The sequence below is a fragment of the Microtus pennsylvanicus genome, chromosome 1, assembly GCF_037038515.1.
Source record: "Microtus pennsylvanicus isolate mMicPen1 chromosome 1, mMicPen1.hap1, whole genome shotgun sequence".
Taxonomy (NCBI): Eukaryota; Metazoa; Chordata; class Mammalia; order Rodentia; family Cricetidae; genus Microtus; species Microtus pennsylvanicus.
The window spans coordinates 27,678,153-27,686,442 of NC_134579.1; the positions used below are offsets into that span (position 1 = coordinate 27,678,153).

General features: G+C 34.3%; 1 non-coding gene across 1 annotated transcript; it reads right to left on the minus strand.

The window, feature by feature from the left end:
* Nucleotides 1-5,558: 5,558 nt before the first annotated feature.
* On the minus strand, nucleotides 5,559-5,661 carry LOC142842804 (U6 spliceosomal RNA). Its single transcript, XR_012909467.1, has one exon. It is a non-coding gene; the product is annotated as a U6 spliceosomal RNA (small nuclear RNA).
* Nucleotides 5,662-8,290: the final 2,629 nt, after the last annotated feature.

Below are 8,290 nucleotides of genomic sequence, written 5' to 3' on the forward strand. Positions count from 1 at the left end.
TCTAGGTGGAAATAAATGGGAAGAGGAGTGTGGATATCATCAAAATACATCGTATATATACACATATATATATACATACATATATATAATTCACTAAAAACCAAACAAAAATATAATTTTTCAAATATAGCCATCCTGCCAGATGGTGATAGCACACGCCTTTAATCCCAGAACTCAGGTGGCAGAGGCAGGTAGACCTCTGTGAGTTCAAGGCCAGCCTGATCTACAGAGCAAGTTCCAGGACAGTCAAGGATATTATACAAAGAAACCCTGTTTCGAAAAAAACCCAGAAAAACAATAAAATAGCATTTTTCTACATTTATCAAATTGTTTCTCTCTCAATTAATTCTATAACATTAGTTGCCTTCATTATTTTTTTGATAGTGGCAATAAGCATTGGGTCTTTATTATGCACAGTCGATATACTCTTTCAACAGTTAAAAGAAATTCTAGCCTGAGCAACCAATGGGCATTCAGCATAGTTGTTAGAGACTCCTAGACTACACTAAGAAAGTAAATGCATACGTGGTTGCTAAGTTTACTTGATACAAACAATAGATGTCATGCATTCAAAGCACATGAGACATGGGAGGAGCAAAGGTGAATAATCCATTTCACCTTCTTTTTCTCATGAATCTTGCTAAAATAACACACTGCTCACTGTTTACACAGTTTTCCTATACATTCATTGCAATCTAAGCAAAGTGCAATCCCTCTTACCCCTCTAAAGTATACAGCATGTTCACAAAGATAACGGCATCTGACCTGACACAGATTAAGTGGCAATTTAAAATTACTAATGTTATTTTACAAAACAGCAGAGAATAAAGCCAACCATTCACAAAACAAACTTCTCCTTCCCGTTGACATATTACCTGGTATGTGAAGTACTTTATTTCATAATTATTTCTTATTTATACATATATATATAGTTATATATATGTATAAATAAGAAATAATTATGAACTAATTATATATATATGATTAATACATAATTATTTCTTATTTATAATATAATGAAAATGATCATATTCCCTTGCCTTGCTACTTGTCTGTACAATATGTTCACAAATATTGGAGGTGAAATTCAGCATTTCCTATACATTGTTTTCAACGCCTGGGAAATACCCCGGCCAAAAATCTCCCGTTGGACTTCCAGCAGAAGTGTTACCTCCTCCAGAAAAACGTCTTTGGCTCATACAATTTGACATTTCTCCTCTCCTCTGAAGCCATCACCTCTGCTATATTACACTACAATTTTTTTTTCTTGACTTCACTACCTTTCTCTCTGAATTCTGTGTGCTTGCCAGCAATGCCTCTATTGCTTATCTATCTCTAAGACAGTCCAATGTCTAACTTAAAAGTGTCAGTTGAGCTGGCTGAAGATAGTTAAATAAATAAAATATGACAGGAAAATGAATTATTGGTTAGCTAAAAATAAAGACATTGATCTGATATTTAAGATCTTCTCATTCTAACATTCTATTTTATTATTTTAATATAGAAAAACAATCAAAATAACAGCTTACATAACTACAAAATTTTTGTATTTGATTATAAAGCATTCTCACATACTGGCCTCGTGTTATTAAATGTGTCTTGTGGGGCCTTTGGAGAAGCAGAGCTTAATATTATTTTGCTAAATACGTGTGTCAAAGTTCTATTAAATATTTGTGTATTTCTATTGGCAAGTGTTACCTTCAACCTTGTTCAGAAAAGCATCTTTTGCACTGAATGGAAAAGAATGAAGAGATTCATAGCTACTAAAGGTTCTGAGACATCCCTAAGACATCTATATCATTCCTTCCAAAACTCAGTCATCACTGAAGAGACAGAAAGAATAATGGAGAAGAAGGATGTGGAACAATCTTTCTTGGTCTTACATGATTACTTCACTCATGAAATTATTGCAATTGTGGTTCCTTGCACAAGATTGGGCCTGTTAATCTTTACTCATGGATAGTGTTTGGGGCTCATGGGGATCACTTGCTTGGGGATCTATTGATTATTGATAGATGGATGTTGAGGGAGGGGGAGTCATTTGGTTCAGTGGTATAGACAATGGTTGAGTTTCCTATGTTTCAATGGCTAGTTATAAACCCCCAGGCATGTATATATTATGTGTATCAGTAGGCTACAAAACAAAATGACATGAAATCAGAAGAAGGACTTTTAATGAGAAAGGGGAGGATTAGAACAGATGGGAAGCGAATCAGACAGGGTAAGGGTAGATGTAATCAGAATATATTTTATATATACGAGAAATTGTCAAGGAATAAATTTAGGTTTCTTTTAAGTATCCTATGACAACCACAAACCAGTTAATATATAACTGAAGTTAAGGGATGTACCAAGGAAGTCCCACTACTCCATGGGGAACTATTGGGCAGTTAATGATAGCTGGGGGAGAAAGTATCATTTTTTTCAGTGGAATAGCAACTGCTAAGTTGCCTGAACTACCCACCACTGATATGAATTGTAGAATGCAGAAGGTTCTAATGAGTATCTTCTATACTTAGTTGACAAGACAACACCCAGGTCTTTCTTACACTCTGGCTTTTCTCATGGAACTCTTTCCTGTGTACACAACCTCCACCACACAGACATCAGGCAAGACCAGTCTAAGCTTATTTTATTGAGTCTTTAGCAGATCCTTTTATCCTAAACAGTGTGAATGTCTCTGCAAATAGGTAAATTAAACACATTAAGGAAAATATTGTATATTTTGCTGTCTATAGAATGTTCATTTTAATATTATATACAAAGTAAAGATTCCTAGATCTTAATTAAATACAAGAACAGAATGCTAGGTATAGCATTGTTACATTCTTTATCTTGTTGCCTTTGTTTTTTTCTCATAAGTTTATTAATATCATGAGTGGGGTGATTTATTTTGGTTTATCTTGGATGCCCATTCCCTGTGCATATGCTGCACAATTGCTATATTTAAACAAATCAAATCTGGTTGGACATAAGACATTAATTCTTTCAGTAATACTCTGAAAAAATATATCAAAGAAAAACTGAATCTTCATGAGACGATTGCTTGCACCAAGTAAAAAACATGGAATTCCTAGCCTGGACCATTCGAAATGGCATTCCATAGAAGAGTAAGTTTTAGGAAATAAACAGAACTCAATGAGAGAGGACCTGAGGTAGAGAAGTAATGGATAATGTTATTTAATGTCCAAATTTTCATCACTTTGCAATTTTTAACAATTAAGATGACTTCTACTATCTTCATTGGATGATGGAAAGGTTCCCACAAAGCTCAGTGAGAAATGACCCAGTTTCCAGTACTTGGGAATAACAGTGATTAAAATGTGTAATGAGAGCTCTGATATTCCTCTCCGCTGGGTATACCACACCCAAAAGATGCTCATAAAAGCAATGATCTAGTTATTAAGTCTATATACTGACTAATGTTACAACCACCACAATGCTTTATTATAAACACTGTCTGCCGTTGCTACAAAATTTACTCTGTAGTTCTAATATAACAGCAAACAAGTTAACTATAACAGTGTATGAGTATGGGCCTGCCAGCAGCACACAACGTATGGAATGGCCCTTCCAACTAGAGCTAAAGTGAGCTCTTTCTCTGAAGCTTTATATCACCAACAAAATGTAATTTGTTAAAAGTTAGGAAGACCAAAAATAAGAATGGTAACTGGTCATTTAGATGAAACTAGTAGTCTGTGTACCTAATTTATGTAAGCAAAAGCCCGAAGAAGGCATGTTGGCATGTTTAGGATCAGTTAATCCTATGCTGATGCTGGTAACCTAGACAACACTTCTTTCATAATAACAAAGCCTATGTTTGCAACCAATAACTTCCCAGTTTTAAGGTACTATAACAAAACATGTGAGTTGTGTTAGTTAATTAGTATATGTTAATTATTTAATTTTTTCTGGCCCTTTCAAGACTAGTGAAGTACAGTAAATTGTTTTAAAATAAACTCAAATCATGTCAGGTCACATCCAGACAAAGTTCTACACATCCTCCCAGAAGGCATGCACACCCAAGCAATAAAAACACTAGCAGGAACTCATTTTCCAAGCAGGCAGTGGGAGGATGAGTGATGGTCCTTTGAAACTACTCATGGCAAGTGGTGCCGTAACCTGATTTTTCGTTTAACACAAGGTTATTATAAATTAACAGTTACTTTAGTCATTCCCTCTTAGGAGCGGCATTGAATTCATGAGAGCATCAGTGCTTGTCCAGATAAACCTCAATGTTCCCGGTTCTCAGAGCAAATAGAAAATGATCCAATGACTGGAATAGTGCAAAATAATACACATTATCACTTTTAATGTTGTATAGGGGTTAAATAATTCACTCAAAAGCAATGACTCATGATGGGGAGATGGATCAGTGAGTGAAGGAAGTCCCTGCTACACGAGTATAGGGACCTAAACTAAGATCCCTAGAATGCACACGCAAGGGTGGCGTGTGTCCGAAAGCCCAGTGGTGGGGAGGCAGAGGTAACTGGAACCTTGGAGATCACCAACCAGTCAGACTAGACAGCTTCAAAAACTCAGGTGGAGATCGATTGAGGAAGAGGAAGACATTCAACATCACCCTTCGGCCTGCCTACTTACATACACACACACCACACACAACAACAAGTTTTCTTTCAGCATGCAGCTTACAAAGTACACAATACAGTTTGTAGCACATAGTTGGTTTTTATATAAAATTTCACCTCAAAGACAATCAAAGGATCTCGCTGTAAAGAACCCTTGAGTCAACAGTTAAACCACATGCTCTTCAGTTTTCCGATCATTCTATCTTCTCCACCCCTGGATGAAACAATGCAATCTTTCCTTAAAAGTAGAAGACATGAAATTTTCTGCTTTCAGATTGCATCCTCAGCATTAAGCCCAAGTTCCCAAATTGCCAATAAAACCAGGGAGTGTTTAACCAGATCTGTGGTCTGCTGCTCCATTGATTGCATTAATCAATGGCCTTAGGGATTCAACAGACAAAGATGTGGTCCTGCTACTCCATCGCATTACAGCATCTCACTGATAAGATTTGTATCCTAAAAAATACTTGAATATTGGAAGTCTTCATAAATCAAGAACTTGTATATAAGACTTAAACATTGAAATACTTGAAATACTTTACTTTAAACTTCAGATAAGAACTATTATCATGAAAAGACAAAGTATTGGTTGTTTCTTTAACTCAATTGAAAACCTCAATCTTTTCATAAATTTGATTACATATGGTGCCACAGATAAATACAGTTTTGTATTTACTCCATGTTGTGCTTATAAGAAACTTGGCTGTGATATTTATAGCCTCAAGTAATAATACAAAGCTTTCTAAAGCAATTCAAAGAGACCAAAGTTTTGCCAGTGTCAAGGGAGTAAGTAAAAACACTTACTCCTTTTAAAAAGAACTCATGATGTGTGTCTCTGTTTGGTTTGTAAGCATTTTATTGAGACTCTTTAAACCTATGTTCATCAGGGATATTAGCCTATAGTTTCTTTGTTGTTGTTATTGTTGTGTTTTTATCTCATTTGGTGATTATAATAATAATGTTATTGGGAAAAATATGGAATGCTTCATAAACTTCTATGTCATCCTTGCTCTAGGCCCTGTGATCTACTGTGTAGTTGCAATTTTAGTATACATGCTGCTTAAGCAAGCACATAATTGAATTATTTCACCCGAAGAGATGACAAGAGGAGGTAAGCAATCTAGCAAATTGTTATCTGCTTTGTTTCTCATTGGGCAAGAGTATAAAAACAACACAAAAGACAAAGGATAAACTGTTAGAGTCCAGTGTAGTTCACTGTGCTTTCTGTAGCATGGAAAGTAATTTAATTTCTTATCTACACATTTTTCTAATGGCTGCGTCTGCTTTTTCATTTCTTTCACTATCCAATGTTATAGAGATCAAATAATTTAAAAACTATTTTGTTCCCCCTTTAACAATATTTATTTGGTTATTGCTCCAAATAAAACCTTAAAAACTAAACATCAAACTCAACATGTTAGCACCTCCTCTTATTTTTGTTTTACTCACACAACTTGATTTTTTTTCATTCTTTCTAAAACTCTGTCACTAGATATTTGTTGGAAAGTAATAAGGGGAACATATTATACATGAATTTGCCTTATTTGTGAATATAAAACTTCTAAATAAAAAGAAATCAACTTGGTTGCCTTTTAGACAAAAATTAAAAATAATCAAATCAGATCCTTTAAAGGGAGACTTCTCATTCGTTCCCAATAGCTCAGACCCTAAATATTCACACAGAAACTATATTAATTACAACACTGCTTGGCCTGTTACCTTAGGCTTCTTGTTAATTAACTCTTACATCTTAAATTAACCCATTTCTATTCATCAAGTATCACCACAAAGTAATGGTCTACCAGTAAGAGTCCAGTCTCTGTCTTCTTCATCAATAACATACATCTACTGACTCTGCTTTCTTTCTCCCTGCATTCAGTTTAGTTTTTTCACCCAACTTTATTCTGCCCTTCCATAGGTCAAAGCAGCTTTTTTATTAATCAATGGTAATAAAATATATTCATATATTTTATATATACAGAGGGGAATCCCACATCAAGATCCCATTAAATTTACCAAGTTAGATACCTTTGGGTGTTTTCTGGATTCTGGGTCTTAAAAAGTCAATCATAGCTAATATAAAGAGTTTTTTATTCCTTGCTATCCTTGAAAAGTCATATTATTTCTCTGGTAGTGTTTCCTTGTTTCTTCTCTATCTCAGAAGGATATACTCCATAAACTGTAGAAGAGACATGAGCTTCTGTGGAAAACTTCCAGAGATGCAAGAAACACCCAAATTTAGATAGAAGAAACACACATGCCAAGTAACTATGCCTCAGCACTGAACCAAGGAAAAATTAACTACTGCAAAATGGAGACACACATGCCTAGAAAGACTTACAAAAAACCTCATAGTAAGGGGGAAATAAACAGGCAAGTTCAGTAAGTAATATAAATAGAATAGAGAGGATCATCATGAATCCTCTTGTTTCCTTTTGTAACGTCTACTTTGTCATGATTCTCTTTCATGGCTTCCAACATGCAGGACCTATTTGGGATCACTTACAGTTTCTTATGACCTGTAGGGGATTGGTTATGTATATTTTTTTGTATCTGAACCTCAACCCTTTTCATTGTTGGGCAATGTTCCATTGTACACAAAAGTATTTACCCACGTGTCAACTTCCAGAAACTAGCTTTTTCCATATGTTGTCTATTATAAACAATAATTCTATGCTCATGCACAAGTTTTTAGGTAGACATGTGTTTTGTTTTGTTTTTTTTTTACTCAAACATATCAAAGAACTCTATTGTTGGGTTCTGTGATCCACTTTTGTGTTTTGCCTTTTAAGAAATTGCCGGGTTATTTTCCAAATATCTGTACCAGTTTTATTTCCCTCACATTGTGTGAGCATCCTAATATCCCCATATCATCAGCAACCCTGTCACCTGAATGCTCACCCTGAATGATGTACAAGGTGACATCATATGGAAATGATGTAGTTTACATTTGTATGATGGCTAATGTCATCACACATCTTTCCTGTGTTTTTTAGCTACTTGCACATCTTCTCTGGGGAAGTAATTATTCAATCCTGAGGTCCATGTTGAAGTCACATTGTTTTTCATTGTGGAAGTGAAAGATTTCCTCACCCATTCTGTACTCAGTCATGAGCTATATGGTTGGCATTTTCTTCCATCTTATGGTTTGTTCTGAGCATGTCACTGAAAACCAATGTCTTTAATTTTGACAATGTTCAATGTATAAATATTTTTCTTTTGTTATGTCTACTTTTTAACTATAATAAAGTTTTTACCTAAAAGTCATAAATATTTATTGATATATTTTTACAAGAGATGCATGATTTTAGATCTTATATTTAGGTTTATGATCAATTTAAAGTTAGTGTTTCTACATAGTCAAAACAAAGAATCAGACTTTATTCTTTTCATAGGATATTGAATTGTGCAGACACCACTTCTTGGATTGAATATTTTTATATCTATAGAAAGAGCACACTGGTATTCTCAAATTATTCACTGTGTGTGCATTATGGAGGATTCATTAATGTCTTCTTATACTTTATGCTTTTTAATCATTCAATTTTTCTTTAATATTTCTTAATGAATATTTTATTTGTGCAAAGAACTAAAGATAAAATTCATAATTCTTTGAAATTAACTTGTGGTATGAAAGTAAAAAGTATAATTTTCTTACCCTTAAATGCATAAAACAAGGTCTGAAATAATTAATTCTGCAA